We start from the raw sequence: 19,610 nt of genomic DNA on the forward strand, positions 1-19,610 counted from the left end.
CTATAAATATGAAGAATAAAATTGAATAGAGCAGGACAGAACAGGGAAGACGTGAGAAGGGAGGAAAGCAAGGAGATCCGGCCCCACAAATGGCTCTGAAGCCTTTGTCTGACTACGAGTATAAAGTTGATAGTTGATGGTCAACTAATCACCCAAAATAAATATTTAGACAATGAGGATTGTCTCTGATTTATTTTGAAACTCGTAGGAATCTGGCACTGTCTCCTATTGAGGCTCAGGTGTGTTGCTCCCAAGCTAGGTTACAAAAAAAAGGAAGTTAAATAAAGAGATAAATGAGTAAATAAAATAGAGTGGCTAAGTGAATAGCTACAATAGGAAGAGGGGATAAAGGAGGGTATAACGCAATAAAAATAATGAATAAGTGTGAGTCCAAAAGGTTTTGGTAATAGATATCAATTTAGTGGTTCACTTGGACTTCTAAAGTTCCAGACGAATACCTAAAGTAATTGGGTCTCAATGAGAAATTCTGAAAATGAGTAAATTCCAGAATAGTTAGAATAACTTTAAAATCATTTTACATGACTTTGAGGAATGAATCTTGAATTTTTTCTTTCATTAAATTCAAACTTAACAATTAATAATTGCAAACCAGTATATTTCCTCTTCAAGTAAAATGTAGGTAAAGTAACTAACAATCGTGAACCAATATTTCCCTTAAAGTAGAGTATAACGTAATGTATTAGAAAGATAAGAGAAAAGTAAGAAAGACCAACAGTGTACATAAAGTTGAGGTGTTTAAATGGTTAAATCACTTTAAAGTGACTCAAACAGACACTGCATTTACACGTATGTTAATACGGTTGATGCCTAAAACTAATGCTAAAGCTTTAGCATTTAGGCTTCAATGTAAACAACTGCTTCGATTAGCTTAGCCTGTAGCTGTTAGCTACCGTAAGGTTTGTTTACAAATATGGCTTCGACGCACTGCGCATGCGCTGAGTTTATCCGGAAGCGCTGGTTGACTTCCGTGCCGCAGTCGTGACTATGGCGACAAACAAACGCTAGCGGCAAACATGTGAATTGCAGACAGGGTAGTTAGGAGTAACAAGAAAAGTCAGCGCTTTTCACCCTGTAAAGTTACACATAAGTTTAGCACGTGTAATCGAGTGTATTACGTGAAACGTCGGCACATTTCAACAATGAAAATTAAAATAAGGAACACCACTCGTAGCTGGTCTTGCTCTGTGGGGCTTTTCACTCAGTTTGTTAAGAGTGAGATTAAACTTTCCAGTTACAGTTCAATGTTACAGTTTTGCGCTGTAAATAGAACACTATTGATCTCGGCGGATCTATGTGCATATAGAACAACAGGTTTTCTTCTACTGTTGATTCTATCAATGTCAGCTTTACTTGGGTTCAAATCATTCTCCTTTAAATCACACTGGGACACGCAGTGTTTTTACGAGATGATATACACACCGGCAAGCTTTAACTGCTTAACATTAGCACAGGGAAAATATAGCTCTTCGAATTACAGTGGAACACGCACTGAATTAATAGCTATAAATAAGGCTTTAATACATCGATCAAGGAACACGCTTGATCTGACCGCGCTGTGAGGAGATTATTCCTCGCAGGGTATTTCAATTTATGCAGTTTAAGTTCGTTCAGTTCTCTGGCTGACTGATATACGTATAACGTTAGCTATTTAATGACACTGGAACACGCAATGACATCAATTCGGCTATAAACGAGGCATTCTAGAAATTAAGGAACACGCTTAATTCTTACCTTATCGTATAGTGTGAGATCTCAGATCTTAAATTACTCTAATGCAGTTTCAGAACAGGGACAGACTTGGGTTACACAGCGTTCCTCATTCATTCAACACAGCTTTCAAATAGGCGCGCGCGCAGCTTGCGTCACGAGCGCGCGCACACACAGACAGACGCGTCTAGCGGTCTGATCTCTCAAAATGTAATTCAAAGATAAAATCTCGATTTATATGCTTATAATTTAGGTTAAACTGCCCGCATTCTCCACCAATACTGTAGCGACTATGAGTCAGATAAAATAATAACTCAACGGGGAACTGAATTAAAATGAAAGACTCGAATGACACTATGTAGTATAAATAATTCAGAATTAATGTTTACACCTTAACTTATTCGTCCGCCGATATGTAAGGACTTAAAGGGGGCTCTGTTAAAGGGAAACATGTATATTTAGCTCAAATGAATGAATTTAATGAATTCATAGGGAATTTTGAGAGTCTATTTTACAGCCGAGCAAATGACTCGTCCAGCGTTCATTTGAACGGGCCGTAAATATCAACTCTGCAGCGGATATTAATATCCGAACAATAGTGAAACACTATTTAACAGCCAGGTAACTTAGATCGGCAGTTCAAGACATTAAATTGATAAGCACATAACACAAGAACAGTTATCTTTGAATACAAACGGAACTTTATTGATTAATCTAACACATCAAACTAATATCTAACATAAACACACACACTCGCACATTCACACGTTGCAGAAAGGAAGAAGGTGAGGAAAGAATAAGTTCTAAGAGAGAGAAATTATGAAATCCTAAGCAATCTATGCATTTATGAAACATGACCTGAAGAAACCATTGATCAGTAATTTAACCTCCTATCGTTTCTTAGGCAGGGTTATTACATTTGATCTAATGCACCAGTTCAGCTTGGAATCAAAAAGGCGTTACTTGCGTTTGGGTTTCGCGTGTCGTCTGACAAAGGGGGATTCCCTTCTCCTGGCTGTACAGGGATTTTCCCGGATCTTTGATTCGCTGAAGGTCTGGTCGACGTCTGGGGAGGCCGAACACGTGGGGTGTTGGCGGCTGGATGAAAGTCTTGTGGGCGTTGTTTGAAGTTGGAGCGCGCTGTTAGAAACTCGTTGTTGAGAGACTTTTACGGCGAAACTTTAACAGACCCGAGACTTAGCGGAAATAAAATAAACTTTAAGTAAAAGAAAGGAAAGTGAGAGAAAAGCAGATGGCCTGAATGAAATCGTTGTTAACCCATTTTCTCTGATGTTGGTCTGTCACGATCGTCAGATCGTCTCCTGGGAACTCCGTTCCGAACTCTCTCTGGTCATACTGCTAGGACTGAGCTCATCTCTGAACTGCGAACAGGCCGCGAACCAGCTCGAACCGAACTGGAACCGAACTTGAGCTGAACTCTGCACTGCTTCTGGTCTGAACTGTACAGAACTGTAGAGAACAGAACTGTGAACAGAACTGAGAACTGAACTTGAGAACAGAACTGAGAACTGAACTTGAGAACAGAACTTGAGAACAGAACTGAACTTTTCGTTCGTGTTCTGAGACTAAACTCAAACATTTGCCCATCCCCTGGATGGGTTCTGGCCAATTAGGCTTCAGGGGTGACTGTGTCTCCACCCCTCCCACAAAATTAGGTTATCTCTAGAATTTAGTTTCCTGCTCTTAAGCAGAGAGTAAATTTAGACCTAATTTCTTACTATAAGGACATGATCAATTCTATAAAGATTTCATTCAGCTCATCTGTTGGATTATACCCATACGAACGCACCGGTACCAAACACGATGCTTTTTCATCCACTCATTCAATAGTTACATAATTGCATGAATTGTGAGTAATATACATGCATGATAGTCATGTGTATCAGTTGTAAACACACTAACAAGTTATGTCGAAGGCTATTTGAATGAAAGTCCAATAATCAGTTATTTGATGTACTCCATAAGCTAACAGTTTCTGTGAGCTTACTCTGAGTTTTAGCTGTCACGTGGAGTTCATTTGCTGGTCATGCAAAGACAGAGGTCTGGTTGTTTCTTTGTCTTGTGACAACCACGAGCCTTTTGTCCTCTTTTAACTGAGTTTGGTGGCGAGTCCATAGGAAGTCAGAACTAGTAGCTCCGGGCAGAAACAAGCCCCCATCTCCCTCGTGATGAATTGTGCTTTGTTGAAAAGGATGTTAATTTGATCGAATCATTGGAAGATTAACTCATCTATATGTCTGCGTCCATAATTGCTACAATTGTGCAGGGGTTGCGTTAATTGATGTTCCGACCTGGATCCGAGATTCCGAGTCCTTGTGCGACAAAACGGTTCGCGCTAGTCGTTTTTTTTTTATATAGCCCCGTTTCCACCAAAAGTACCCGGAACAATTTGTACAGGAACATTTTTCCCCCCAGACCTGCTACTGTCTGCGTTTCCACTGCGGTTTAAAGTATCGTGAAGATTAGGCGAATTAGTCCGGAGACATGGGACTGCGCGCAACTTTTCCTCCCAGTCACCGATGGACAGTAGCCATAATAATTTTTGTGCGATACTGTCTGCAACAATAACAAGTATGGAGGAGATGCAAGCAGCGCTGCGTTTGCTAGTTATATATTGGTTTACTAAAGAGGTAATTAACAAAACGGTGGAAAAGAGATGAGCACTGATAATAAAAAAGCGTATTCTGAAAGCTCGTAAAACTAGATTTAAAATAAGACAACATATGTTATTATCAGCTATTACGGACATTGACCGTGCGATTGCTGAGACAACGCGCGTCATCGGACACAAAGAGCAAGACTGATATTTACTGAACGCAGAACGAACCTCGCAAAAGACTTTTAAAAATGCCGGTTGAAATAAAATGATGCATGAGCTCAACCAATCAGCATGTTCAGTGGCCAAGTCCCACCCCCGAAAGTTCCTGAACTTTGAAAAAGTACTACCTCGTGAGCAGGGCCGTTTGGAGGGGGAAATATTTACCCGGAACTTCATTTAGACCCTGGTTCCTACGGTCGAAACACACCGAGTACCACACCAAAGTTCTTAGTTCCTGGGGAAAGTTCCTGCGGTGGAAACACTGCTTATGTGTACGTAAATGCAGTGTGTGCTGCAATTTCATGCAGTGGGTGCTGTGTAGTGAGAGAGCAGTGATCTATAGGGCCTATTTCAATCAGTTAGATTCATGAACAAGTCATTCATAAGACCAGTTGTGTGAACCAATTTAATGAAAAGATCCGATTCAAAGAATGATTCATTCACGAATTGGACATCGGAACTGTTCATAAAGTCTGATAAACATGATGAACTTTCACTGAATAAAAACTCAAGTTTTGGTCTGTTCTTTACACAAAACTGTCATGGCTTCAACAGACTTGGAATGCGTAGCCTAAGTATGAATTACTTTTGGATAGGCCTACTTTATGTCACTCAGCTTTTTGAAGCTTGAAAGCCTCAGTCCTAAAGAGCAAACATACAAATGTGTCCTTTTGTGTTCCATTTAAGAAAGATACATCATATGGATTTGGACATGAGTGTGAATAAATAATGACAATTTATATTTGGGAAATAACGAATCCTTTAAAAGGACGATGGAGAAAACATGAGAAAAACAAAAGGAAAGAGAAAGAAGATATCAATTATCATAATCGTTGTATCTAGCAGCCGGTCCCCTGTGTTTATGTTTAGCATGTAGCTTGATGAAATGTATAAATATTTATATAATTTGCAAAATTATTTCAAGTATGTTTGCCAAGACCAGATATGTTGGTAAAATCAGAATATTTAATTGAGTTTTTTTTAATATGCACAATGTTAATTAAACGTACCTCTTTTGTTGTTGTTTTGATTGTGTATAATAAAAGCTATATTAAAGCCGTTTAATATTGCTCCCCAGTGCTGATTCTTTTTGAATAATCATGGTTGGCATAATGATATGTTTTGCAATGCAAAACACTTACATATTCCCAACTCCATGCTGTTAGACTGGCTGTGAAAATAGGGGAGGGGTTTCAGGCTTCAGCACTCTGTCTTTGTTTAATTCTCAGACAGTCGCTGCCATTTGCTCTGCTTGTATAACAACGTAAAAGAGAACTCCAGAACTACAGACAACCTGTGCTTGGCTGTTCAGTGTTTTGTTATTTTGCCATTGCTGTTGTAATGCAAAGTCAGGAGAGAAGCAGAGAGCAGAAGTGCATCACAAAACACATGCAGAAATGAGAGTGTGACAAAAAAAAACAGACCAACAGATAAGAAAGACAAAAGGTTTTGTGTGAAGAATCCTTCATCAAGGCAGTCGAGGGCACCTCTGCATTTGCATATTGCTTTTTACATTTAGTAGATCTCATTAACCTGTGCTGAAACGGGCAGATATTCATATGCCTTCTGACACGAAGAACCCGTTCCCATACGCTTTTCATCATATTCTCATTCTCTTTGTTTTCAGCTCTTACACATCGAGACGGTGGAGTGTGAGATGTCAAACTCTGCTGGAAGAGAAGACATAATTACACCGATTTTGCCTCCATTTGTGGGGGCACATGTGGTGAGCATATACAGTACTTAACAGCCAAAGAGTGTAATAACAAAGTATGCTAATATTATTTGCATAAATAATGTGATGTTAAGTCTGTTCCTTTAGAAAGACTGCGGCATAAAAATAGGATGAATACATGTAAGGTGAGACAACTATTAAAGTGCAACACTTACATGTTTTGTATTTAATATTTTCTATTTCCACTGTATAATCTAGTGGGGAACTGTGGCCTCTAACACAATACCATAGCATCATATTTCAGAAAGACGAACTTAAGTTTACAATTTTAAGTTAACCTTTTTTAAAACACAGAGAAGCACACTGTAAACCCTAATGCTCAAAATAATTAATTGGTTTGAGTAGAGCCTTTGAGTAAACTTTCTTTTTCTTTCACAAAACTGACACATTATAAGTAATCTGAATTGTTTAATTGGTTTTAGTTTTATGAACGTGTTTGTTTTAATTTAGACTAACTTAAATTGAACTAAAACTGAGATGGGATTTCTATTTCCCAGCATGCTTTGCCATGACACTTTATAAAACTTTTTTTGTGCAAGTTTAATGGTAAGGTGGAGATATGTTCAATGTTAAATGTTCAATATTGCTGCATTCAGCAAGTGCTATGCTATGCTAATGCTATCAAAACATTGTGTAACCAATTAGCAGGGTAACATTTATTGAATTATCTATAGTTAATATAGCTAGCCAAGTTTCCCCTACTAAAATATTTAATTTAAATTTAAATGTATGAATTAGCTTACTCAAATTTTTGAAGTTAATAGCAATTAAAATGCATGAGTACAAAATAAAAATCTGCAAGTTCTGCGTACTTAAACTTTAAATTTCTTAACTTAAAAAATTTGATGTAACCGATTTCCTAAACATTTTTTTAGTTTTGCCAACTTATTTGGGTTTACAGATAAATAAAAAGCCACATGATGAATCAAAGTTCATCACAAGTAACTTTTCCACAAATTGAAGTAATTATAATAGACATCATACAAATACAAAATAACATCTTGGTTACGCACATGACACTACAATAATGCAACAAACATTAATTTAACAATAGAAGATGTAACATAAAACTATAATGGCTACATAACTGATAAGCGTCGTTAGCAATTATGGTCGCAAGTTCCGTCGTTATCAGCATAGTTCAACGAGTCAGTGTTTCCCGAAACCATACACTCTCAGAAAAAAAGGTACGGTGGAGGTACAATTTTGTTCCTTGAAGAACAAAACTTAAAACTGTACCTTTAAAGGTACACAATTGGTCCTTAGGGGACAATTAAACCGGTCCTAGTGAGTCGCTGTCCTGCAGAGTTTGGCTCCAACCCTGAAAGACATCTATAGAATCTCTTATTGAGAATTAACAGAGGTTTAGATGTTGGTTTTATTGAAAATATTTGGTCACCATTATGGTGAACAGTGTTTCCTTTTGTTGGGCAATTTTGACTCTTAGCTTTTTATGTGAATTTGTGGTTTTTGTTACAGTGTTAACAAAACACAAAATCTGTTCAAATCAAAAGAAGCCATTAACAAAAATTGTCATGAAGAAAAATGGTTGACTAAACACATCACTGACTAAAAATATTAATAAATAATAGGGCTGTCAAAATAAGGAACGCGTTTATTTTTCTTTGGAAAAATAATAATTTGTACTCTTTTTTTTTTGAGAGTGTAGTTTCAACAAACGTTCGCAAACAACATTGCAAAGTTGCATGGTTGGAATCTTGGCAGCTCTCGACCTGTGGTTAGAAGCAGAGTTTCTTGTTTGCATAACATGTGGACTTAATAAATCCTTATCTTGAGCAAAATAAGCAAGCTGACATTAAGTACAACATATATCTTTTATTTAGAATACATACAAATGTCATTAACGTCTTTTAGTTTGTCAAGAGATTTAAAGCACTGTTTTTAAAGAGTGCAAATGTGCCTACGTGCTGTAGTGCGTAAGGACGAGCCAATGATTGAATCTGGAAATAAAGCAAAATAAACAGATAAAAATTAGCCATGTTCATAATTTATAGCAACAAATCTAGCATTAATTCAACCTTAAACGGATTCTACCTGCGTGACATCATTAACCAACGTGGTTGAACAACACATTTTCGACAATACGGTTTCGGGAAACAGTCATCAGTAGCTAGCTGATTTCTTCAATACATCGTATGGTTAGCAGTGAGTTACATCGTTGTACAGGAAACGCACCCCAGATTGAGTTTTAAACCCTTGAAGACCTTTTCCAACCAACTTCTCCTGTCATGACATCTTAGCATAAAGCTTGAGCCCTGTGGATGTTGTTGAGCATGAAAAACAGAGTGAGAGAAGAAAAGAATTGTACAAAGAAGTAAAATAAATAAGTGGATCAAGCAAGAACAGCGCATGTCTGTGGTGATTGACTTCGGGGGTTAGGGATTCTCTTCAGGTCATTAAGCATTTCATCAGGCGGCGTGGAAATCATGAGTCTTGCCACTGCACACACACACACACACACGTTTCCATGCTCTTCACAGGCTCCAGATTTGCCCCTCCAGCCTCTCAACACACATTGGCATAATATGAAAAAATATTTCACAGGTGCCCATGCCAGACAGCCTCTTTATTTTGATGCTGTTGGGTTTGACCAACTGGAGGGATGACTAACTAAGATCTGGTCCCATCTGGTGGCCTCCTAGGCCCAAATAGGCCCAGTTTGGACTTGGACTAAATTTCATCTATATTTCAATATTTTTTCAATTAAATGTAAATCCAACCAAAGTGCATGCAAAATACATTAAGCATGTTCTCATACTGTAACTTTGATCTTATGTGGCATTAATTTGTGTTACAAGAGAAACAGGTGGCACAGATCAGGTGATTTCACAGCCTCGGATGCATGGTTTTTGGAGGAAAGTCTGTTTTTTCTCAATGAAATTGCTATAGAGTGCTGGACATTTAATTCTGACAGATTATGCATCACTCAAAAAAATTAACTTTCACTGTTGTTAGTTGCACTCAAATCATCCTTGTTCACTTTACTTAAAAAACTCATGTAACTAAATTGACTTAGATTTACTGAGCTGTTTCTACTAAAAATGAGTATTGTCAGCTTTACTTAATAAGTGTTTGTTCAGTCAACTTAACATTGCTGAGTGAAACAAACAAACTGGGCAGTGGATCTGTAGTTCCCAGCATGCTTTGCAAGGGACTGCATTAGGAGTATACATTTAGGAATTAAAGTGTTATTTTATCTTTTTCAGTAAAGGGAAAGATGTTGTTAGTTTATGTTAGTGTTATGTGCAGTTATGTTGGACATTTAGAGGAGTTTCTGTAATTTTGTGGTTACAGAAGAGTGGTGCCTGTGTTTAGGCTGTGGCCACTCATACACTGTGGCCACTCATACACATGCTTTTTGTTGTATTTAATAGTTTTCCACTTACTCTTGTAGAACAAGTAGTTAATTTAATAAGGTAATTTGTTCACCTAACATAATACACTTTTATACATTTAACATAACATTATTAAGTAAACTGCACATATAAATATTATGTAACAGTGACAATTTAAAATGGGTTGTATTTACTTAAATATATTTTGTCAGCTTTACTTGACTTTCTTTTGTTCATATAACTAAATTGTTATTTGTAAAAATGAATATAGTTGTGTGGAACCACTTGACAGTCCCTCCAGAAAAACGCGATTATGCGATCGCGTGATTTAACGCATAATCAGCCAAAGTCCGCATATTCATGCGGGGGCCGCATTTTTTCAAATACGCCGCACTTTCGCCGCATAAATTGCCGATTTCCGCGTGCAAAATATGCGGGGCTATCATGATTTCATAATCCCCGCATTTTCGTTGCAAAAAAAGTCATATATATTAGCAGAAAGTTGAAAAATGTTCGTTTACTTCACACAAGAGCCGCCATTTCCGCCTATTGCCATGGGAACGTTTTGAAGTGACGTGATTACCCGACGCGAACGTCATCGAAAAGCTTCAAACCCTTGTGGAGAAACCATAGATACCGGTGAAACCATGATGAAGCACAAACTCCCATTGGCCAACAAAAATAACAGCAAAAGAGCAAAGCAGTTTCCCGCTGTGTGCTGACTGGTTTCAAAACACAGCTTTGAAGCGTTATGAATCAATGAGTCGATTCAGCGGTTTGAAGCGTTATGAATCAATGAGTCGATTCAGTGGTTTGAAGCGTTATGAATCAATGAGTGAATTCAGCGGTTTGAAGCGTTATGAATCAATGAGTCGATTCAGCGGGTTGGATCGCCAAAGTCACGTATTTCAGCAGTTTGACACGCGATCCGAATCATGAATCGACTCGATGATTCATAGCATCATGATGCTGTGTTTTGAAATCAGTCATCACTATATAAGTCGTTATTTAGTTTTTTTTGCACACAATAACTATTATCGTCGCTTCATAAAGTTATTGTACAACCACTGTAGTGAGATGGACTTTGTAACGACGTCTTTAGTAGGCTACCTTTTATGGGTCTTGAGAGTGTACATTGTGCCAATGGAGGCCTTTCTGAGCCATCGGAATTCAACTAAAATATCTTAATTTGTGTCCAACAACATAAAGGGAAGTCATTAATGACAGAATTTTCATTTTTAGGTGAACTAACCCTTTAAGAGATTGCACTTTGTGCATTGGAAGCACTCAAATGTCTGTTTTGTATAGCGACATCTGTAAAACAGGAAGTTATTTATTAATTTTTTCAGAAGTTGTAGCATATTCCTTTTGTAAAGCTACAGAACTTGATTGACTAAATGTTTTGTAAATTTGAGCCATTATTAAGGTCTTCAATAAAACAAGATGAGAACTTAAATATTCCAGCACTTTCTGTGATGTAGTGCTTTTTTTCTCTTTCTCATCAAACCGCAGTTTTTGCAAGTTCCCGCAATTTTATCGCATAAAATTGCATAAATATCCCGCATTTTTCATCGAATTTTTTAAGAAAACGTGCCGCATAATCAAGGATTTTTGCCCGCAACAATCACAAAAAAAAGCCGCATTTCCCTTTCGTTCAGTCACTACGACGTACGTTAGTGACTAACGAATGGGGGTTTCGCTTAGAAGCCAATCATCTTCATCGTATTCAACAGCGCCCAATGGCAGTGCCAATGCCATGGGCATGCGGAATTTGCATGCGTAACTCCGCCCCACCTCGTGGGTATATAAGGAAGTACGCTGCGAACATCGCATTATGTTTCTGCTTTGGAGCCAAGAGGATCTCTTCACTCCTACAAGCCTGATCTGAGTCATCGACAGCTTTCGAGACGAGCAGCTTTCCAGAGGCGTTGGTGTTACGGCGCGTTCCAGTGATCATCATACTGCCTGCCTGCTGATCTGCGCAGTGGTCCGCTAGACAGCTGGTGTGTGGTCCCTGGGCGCTTCGGCGTTCTCTGCGAAGCTTCCTCTCATAAAAGAGCTTACACGTGACGTGTCCTTTTCAGGATGTCTCGTCCGTGTACTTCTGGGTGTGGTCGGTTGCTTTCCTCTTCTGATGGGCACGAACACTGTCTGATATGTTTGGGCTTTCAGCATGCTCAGACAGCGTTCGCGGATGAGTCATGTTCTCACTGCGGGAACATGACCATCGCAATGTTGCGGTCAAGACTCCATGACCTTCGTACTGAAGTGAGAGTCCCCTCTACCACACCCCGATCTACTGAGTCCCAGAGGCCCAGTACTTCGGCTGGTGGTCAGGGTGACTTGACGGTTACGGTGTGGAACAAAGCCCCGACGCTCATGCCTCGGGCCACACCCCCGTCTTGCACATTGCAACCCGCGAGTGTCCAGATGCAGGTCGCGGGGCCGGCTCCGGCCCCCCCGCGCATCTCATTTGGCGCTCCAGAGGAGGATGCGATGTCGATCACCGCATCACAAGGTGGGCTCGAGTCCTCTGGAGATGACGACTCGGCTGTGCTGCCGCCCTCGGGCGTGCCAGCATTGCCCGAGTCAGATCCAGAGCTGACAGCCATGTTGTCTCGGGCAGCCGCGAGTTTAGGGATCGAGTGGAACCCTCCACCCTGTCCCGAACGCTCAAGGCTCGACGATTGGTTTTTGGGGGCTCGCGCTGACACCCGTCAGTCCTTGCCCTCAATACCTTTCTTTCCCGAGCTGCATGAGGAACTCACGCGGTCCTGGAAGTCCCCGTTGTCTTCCCGTGACCGTTCGGTGACTTCCTCCGCCTTCTCCGTCCTCGATGGGGCGGCAGCTAAAGGGTACACTGGGGTCCCTCCAGTTGAACGTTCTGTTGCGATGCAACTGTGTCCTCAGAGCGCTTCAACCTGGCGTGGTGATCCTAAGCACCCCTCCAAAGCCTGTCGATTCACATCAACCTTGGTGTCGAAATCGCACAGAGCCGCGGGGCAGGCTGCCGCTTCGCTGCATGCCATGGCGATCCTCCAGGTCTACCAGGCCAGGATCCTCAAGGACATGCACGAGGGTGGAGTTGATCCGGGGCTCTTAAATGAGCTGCGTGCCGCCACCGACCTCGCTCTCCGGGCGACGAAGGTGACCGCACGCTCCCTGGGTCAAGTGATGTCCACAAATGTGGTCCAGGAGCGTCACCTGTGGCTGAACCTGGCTGATATGCGGGACACCGAGCGAACCCGGTTCCTCGATGCCCCCATATCCCAGGCCGGCCTCTTCGGCGGGGCGGTTGAGGACTTCGCCCAACAGTTCTCAATCGCCCAGAAGCAGACTGAGGCTATTAAGCACGTACTGCCCCGGCGGCCAGCTGCTGCCTCCACCCCGCCGCCGGCGCAGTCAACTCAGTCTGCTCCACGCCGAGGACGCCCTCCTAAGGCTCCCGCCCCTCCCACCCGGTCCAAGCAGCAGCCTTCACCCGGGCCGGGTCGTGGAGGAAGCCGTAGGAAGGCGTCCAAGTCCCCTCAGGCCGCCCCGCGCCCCGCTAAACGCCAGGCCAAGCGGCGCTCCTGAGACGGACGGCTCAGGGATGGGAAATTCTTTCGAGGAGATGGTAGCAGGACCACTCCTTCCCCCGGTGGAGGGCCGGGGGAGAATCCTTTGTTCAGCTGCTGGCCCCCGGGTCAGCAGCACCCTATGTTGGTCAAAGAAAGAATTAACACTCCCATCCCTGAGCCCACAGAGTCCGGTGATGACGGTGCGCGCCACCCACGGGTCCCGCCACTCGCATCCCACTCTGTCGCCAGCCTCCTGGCAGAGCAGACCCCAGTGGAACGCTGGTCCTTCCCTGGTCTCCTCTGTCAGGACGCAGCTGTCAACCGTGCCCCCGCACCGGGACGCCCCACAGCCTCCCATGTCCGGGCCGGTGACGCTGCATCGCTGCAAGCCCACACCGGGTACGTCTGTACACCGTATGACCCCGCTGGTGCAGTTTCTGGATGTCTGGCTTCAGCTTCCAGGGCTGTCCCGCTGGGTCGAGCGGACCGTCAGGCGCGGCTATGCGATTCAGTTCGCACGGGTTCCTCCCTGCTTCCAGGGAGTCCGTTCCACCATGATCGGGGCCAACGCCCCCGTCATGCGAGCGGAGATTGCCACCCTACTGGCGAAGGGTGCGATCGAACCTGTCCCTCCAGCCGAGATGAATTGCGGGTTTTACAGCCCGTACTTCATTGTACCCAAAAAGACCGGTGGGCTACGGCCAATCCTGGACCTGCGCATCCTGAACCGTTACCTTCACCGGTTTCCGTTCAAGATGTTGACAGCGAAACGCCTTTTCGAATGCGTTCGTCCACACGATTGGTTTGCAGCGATCGACCTGAAGGACGCCTACTTCCATGTCTCCATTTTGCCTCGACACAGACCGTTCCTACGGTTTGCTTTCGAGGGGCGGGCATATCAGTACGCAGTTCTACCATTCGGGCTATCTCTGTCCCCTCGCGTCTTTACGAAGATTGCCGAGGCAGCCCTTGCGCCCCTTCGGCAGCCCTTGCGCCCCTTCGGCAGCACGGGGTCCGCATCCTGAACTACCTCGACGACTGGCTCATACTGGGTCCCTCTCGAGAGCAGGTTTGCGGACACAGAGATCTGGTGCTCCATCACCTAGCCCGTCTGGGCCTTCGGGTCAACTGGGAGAAGAGCAAACTTTGCCCCGCGCAGAGGATCTCTTTTCTCGGTATGGATATCGACTCGGTCGCCATGTGCGCGCAGCTTTCGAGCGAGCGCGCGCAGTCTCTGCTGACTGCCCTTCGACAAGTCGAGGGCCAGAGTGCGGTTCCACTGAAACATTTTCAGAGGCTCCTGGGGCATATGGCATCTGCAGCCGCGGTAACGCCGCTCGGATTGCTTCATATGAGACCGCTTCAGCACTGGCTACGCGATCGAGTCCCGAGATGGGCATGGCGGTCTGGCACGCTCCGGGTCCCAGTGACTCGGGCCTGCTTACAGACACTCACCCCGTGGTCGAACCTCAAGTTTCTACGGACCGGAGTGTCCTTAGAACGAGCTTCCAGGCATGTTGTTGTGACAACAGATGCATCATCCACGGGCTGGGGTGCCATGTGCAATGGACAAGCAGCCGCGGGCTCCTGGACAGGACCCCAGCGCTTTCTGCATGTCAATTGCCTCGAGTTACTGGCTGTACGGTTCGCCCTGCACCGCTTCCGAGCGTTGCTGAAGGGTCAACATGTGCTAGTCAGGACAGACAACACGGCCGTAGTAGCGTACATCAACCACCAGGGCGGTCTACGCTCCCACCGTATGTCTCAACTCGCCCGCCATCTCGTTTTGTGGAGTCAGAAGCGCCTGAGGTCCCTTCGTGCTGTCCACATCCCTGGAGACCTGAACTGTGCAGCCGACGAGCTGTCACGGTTTCAGCCTCTCCCCGGAGAGTGGAGACTCCACCCCCAGACGATCCAGCTGATATGGGAACGGTTCGGCGACGCACAGGTAGATCTGTTTGCCTCCCAGGACTCTTCCCATTGCTCCCTGTATTATTCCCTGACCGAGGGCACCCTCGGCACGGATGCACTGGTGCACAGCTGGCCGTCCGGGCTACGCAAGTATGCGTTTCCCCCAGTGAGCCTTCTTGCACGGGTACTGTGCAAGATCAGGGAGGACAAGGAGCAGGTCGTCTTGGTCGCCCCGCTTTGGCACGGCCAGACCTGGTTCCCAGAACTCTTACTCCTTGCGACAGCCCCTCCCTGGCCTATCCCTCTGAGACCAGACCTTCTGACTCAGAGACGGGGCACCTTTTGGCACCCGCGTCCAGCGTTCTGGAAGCTCCACGTGTGGCTTCTGGACGGGACACGGCAGGTTTGAGTAGCCTTCCACCTGCGGTGGTCGCTACCATCACTTCCGCTAGAGCTGAGTCTACACGACGTCTCTACGCGTTGAAGTGGAACCTCTTCGTCACATGGTGCTCTTCCCGCCAAGAAGACCCCTGGAAATGCCCGATCGGGTCCGTGCTATCGTTTCTCCAGGAGGGGGTGGAGCGAAGGCTGTCTCCCTCCACCCTGAAAGTGTACGTGGCCGCAATATCTGCCTACCACGATCTCCTGGGAGACAAAAAGGTAAGTCAGCACGACCTGGTCATCAGGTTCCTGAGGGGAGCGAGGAGACTGAATCCTCCTCGCTCTCCTCTCGTTCCCTCTTGGGACCTCTCAGTAGTCTTAAGTGCTCTGCAGAGGCCTCCCTTTGAGCCTTTGCGGTCGGCCGAGATTAAGTTCTTGTCTATGAAGACGGCTCTGCTGACCGCATTGGCCTCGCTTAAGAGGGTCGGGGACCTGCAAGCATTTTCGGTTGACGAAGCGTGCCTTGAGTTCGGGCCGGCTAACTCTCACGTGATCCTGAGACCCCGGCCCGGATATGTGCCCAAGGTTCCTACCACTCCGTTCCGAGATCAGGTGGTGAACCTGCAAGCGCTGCCTTTGGAGGAGGCAGACCCAGCCTTGGCATTGCTCTGTCCAGTACGCGCTCTCCGCGCCTACGTAGACATGACGCAGTGTTTCAGGACCTCAGACCAGCTCTTTGTCTGTTATGGTGGAGAGCGGAAGGGAAGTGCTCTCTCAAAGCAGAGGTTGTCTCACTGGGTGGTGGACACCATTGTTTTGGCTTACCAGCAGCAAGGTCGACCATGTCCCCTTGGTGTGAGGGCACACTCCACCCGGAGTGTGGCCTCCTCTTGGGCTCTAGCGCATGGCGCCTCGCTAACAGACATCTGCAGAGCTGCAGGCTGGGCGACACCCAACACATTCGCCAGATTCTACAATCTCCGAGTGGAGCCAGTGTCCGACTTTGTACTCGCCCCCCCGAGGGGCCGGTAATGGACCACGCTCAGGTGTCTTCGCTTGCTCGCCATTCCACTCCCATGACTGGATACGTGCGATATTTTCCTCAGGTGAGCTCCCCGAGAGCCCTGAGCTCCTCCAGCACTGTCGACGCCGACATCAGTTCAGTCTGCCCTTTCGAGCCCAGACCCTCATGTCCGGCCAGGTGCTCCGTGTGCATGGTTCCCCTCTGGCGACCCCCACACGAGTATTCCCACCGTAAGCCTCCTCAGTGAGCAGGTGTCTTTCCCTTGGCAAGTCCCTGCCACCCCTAGGGTTAAAAATCCACCTTCGGCTGGTACCCTAGAGATCTTCCATATGCAACCCTCAGCGGGTCATATGTGTATTCTCTAAGTCCTCCCTACGGTAGGCATCTTGGCATTCCCTCACTGGGATATGCTTCCCAGTGTACCTTGGTAATCCTGTGATAAGTGGGAGTCCTAGGGCCTTAAGTGGCGGGATCTCACACTTACGCAGGGCACTGGATGACAGCTGAGTGGCGCTGTTCTACAGGTTCCCCCATTCGTTAGTCACTAACGTACGTCGTAGTGACTGAACGAAAGGGAACGTCCGGTTACGTATGTAACCCTCGTTCCCTGAGGAGGGAACGGAGACGTACGTTTCCTTAGCCACGTCAGCTGTGCTGCCTGGAACGCGAGGAGTTCAGTCTTGGCTCCTGCAGCAGTAACATAATGCGATGTTCGCAGCGTACTTCCTTATATACCCACGAGGTGGGGCGGAGTTACGCATGCAAATTCCGCATGCCCATGGCATTGGCACTGCCATTGGGCGCTGTTGAATACGATGAAGATGATTGGCTTCTAAGCGAAACCCCCATTCGTTAGTCACTAACGTACGTCTCCGTTCCCTCCTCAGGGAACGAGGGTTACATACGTAACCGGACGTTTTCTGGAAGGACTGACTTGACGCAGCTTTTTTAAGTAAATTCAACAAATTTACATTTACATTTATGCATTTAGCAGATGCTTTTATCCAAAGCGACTTACAACTTGGGGGTACAATAAGCGATTGGTCATGAAGAGTCGAGTGAGGCAAGGCAAGGCAAGTTTATTTGTATAGCACATTTCATACACAGTGGCAATTCAAAGTGCTTTACACAGAAATGAAGTTAAAATAGTTATAAGTGAATAAAATATATATATATATATATATATATATATATATAGTATAATAGTTATAATATGAATTAAAAGGAAATTAAAAGGAAATTAAAAGAAAAATAAAGATGAAATCCCCTATCTGGGGTGAGCGCAACAAGTGCCTGAAATACTGAGTCCGTGTACATTTCTCAGTGTAGCACAGGGAGGGAAAAAGGAAGAAAGAGGATTTTTTTTTTAAAGAGGTTTAGTGCTCACGGAAGAGATGAGTTTTTAGTTGACTTTTGAATGTTGTCAACGAATCAGTGTTTCGGATGGCAGTGGGAAGATCGTTCCACCAGCTGGGAACTTTGAATGAAAATGTTCTGGAAAGGGATTTTTTGCCTCTCTGTGATGGTACCACAAGCCGTCGCTCCTTAGCTGAACAAATTATTTTTTCATGTTTATTTAATTTATGATTTATTGTTTAACTTTAAATTTTTTTTTTTTTTTTTTTTCAACGAGATTATTTTCATTAGTAATTAAATTCAAAGTTGTCAGATAAGTAAGTGAGCTTAGTATTACTTTGTAATACTTTTATGCTAAAACATCACCTTGATTTAACTTTCTTTTAAAAGCAGCAAATAAACCTCAGCTTTCAATTTTAGAGAGCTGAAATCTTCTCAGTGCGTGTTGGCAAGCAAGATGCAGGTGTTTCCGTGAAGATAACTCAATTTCAGAATGATGTTGCGTGTAATTTAAATTATGAGATGACAATTGAACTGACAGTTTGGAAAGATAATACCTAGGGAAAATATTAGAAAAGAAACTCCCAAGGAGCTAGTGCACACACCAATCCAAAAGCATATGCAACAAAGTGATGTGCATGTACAATTATGAAATATTAATGCCATCTTTTAAGAGAATAAGGCATCATCTTGTCACTGTTATCTGACACATTGATTTTAATCGAGACATAAAAGCTACAATTAATTTGCTCTTATGTTGTCAATAGAGCAGAAAATGGTCTATATAGGTGCAACATTATATAGTGAGCCAGGGAATATTAATATTAATAATAGCATTTAAAGTCTGTGTGGTTATTATTAGTTTCAGCATCCCTCATTATGAAATGCTGATTTAAAGATCACTATTATCACAGTGAATATCATAATAATACCTAAATATGAATGGTATATACAGAAACAACCTCTTTAATTTCATTAATGTGAAGACTAACAATATGCAAGTCAATACATATTTTATTCTGAGTGTGATTACTTGTATATAGCAGAGGGGGGCACTCAAGGTTACAATATTTAATGCCCAGCAGGTCCTGATGATACAAAGAGCGTCCACATGGGGGCGTCGCAGAGGTCAATCTCACTGTCCACTAGCAGCAAAAACCACATACAGTAGTGATGAAGTGAGTGCACATAACATGTCTTTAAAACCCTAAACTAGGCGTTTACATTTGTTGACTGTAATAAAATAATAAAATATTGCTTATATATAATTGATTAAATATTGAAGAGTCATATGCTGTAAAGAATGAAAGGAAAATAACTTTATTCACTACTGCCTTGACGAACATTGAAAAAAACATTGCAACTACAAAAATATTATCAGACTGGATTGATCTAACATTGAATACAGGATTTAAGTTTTTGCAAACTGCTGCACATTATACTGTTGATATTCCAGGTTGAGTAAATGTTAAGGGTCCTACATTTGAATGCAGTGCATTTTAGTGGATTTTTAAAAGCATTGCTCGAGGGAGGACAAAAACACTCAATTGTGGAGTGGGGCTAAGTGTTATTTAATTCAATAATTAATATGCGCTTTTTGCGCATAATTAATATTACCATTAACCATGACACCAACATTAAATAGAATAATATTAAATAATGTTCAATTAATTATAATTCTAAATATAATCTAGCATATTGGGCTTGTACTTTAACAGCT

Source organism: Gobio gobio (assembly GCF_949357685.1).
Source record: "Gobio gobio genome assembly, chromosome: 17".
Lineage (NCBI taxonomy): Eukaryota > Metazoa > Chordata > Actinopteri > Cypriniformes > Gobionidae > Gobio > Gobio gobio.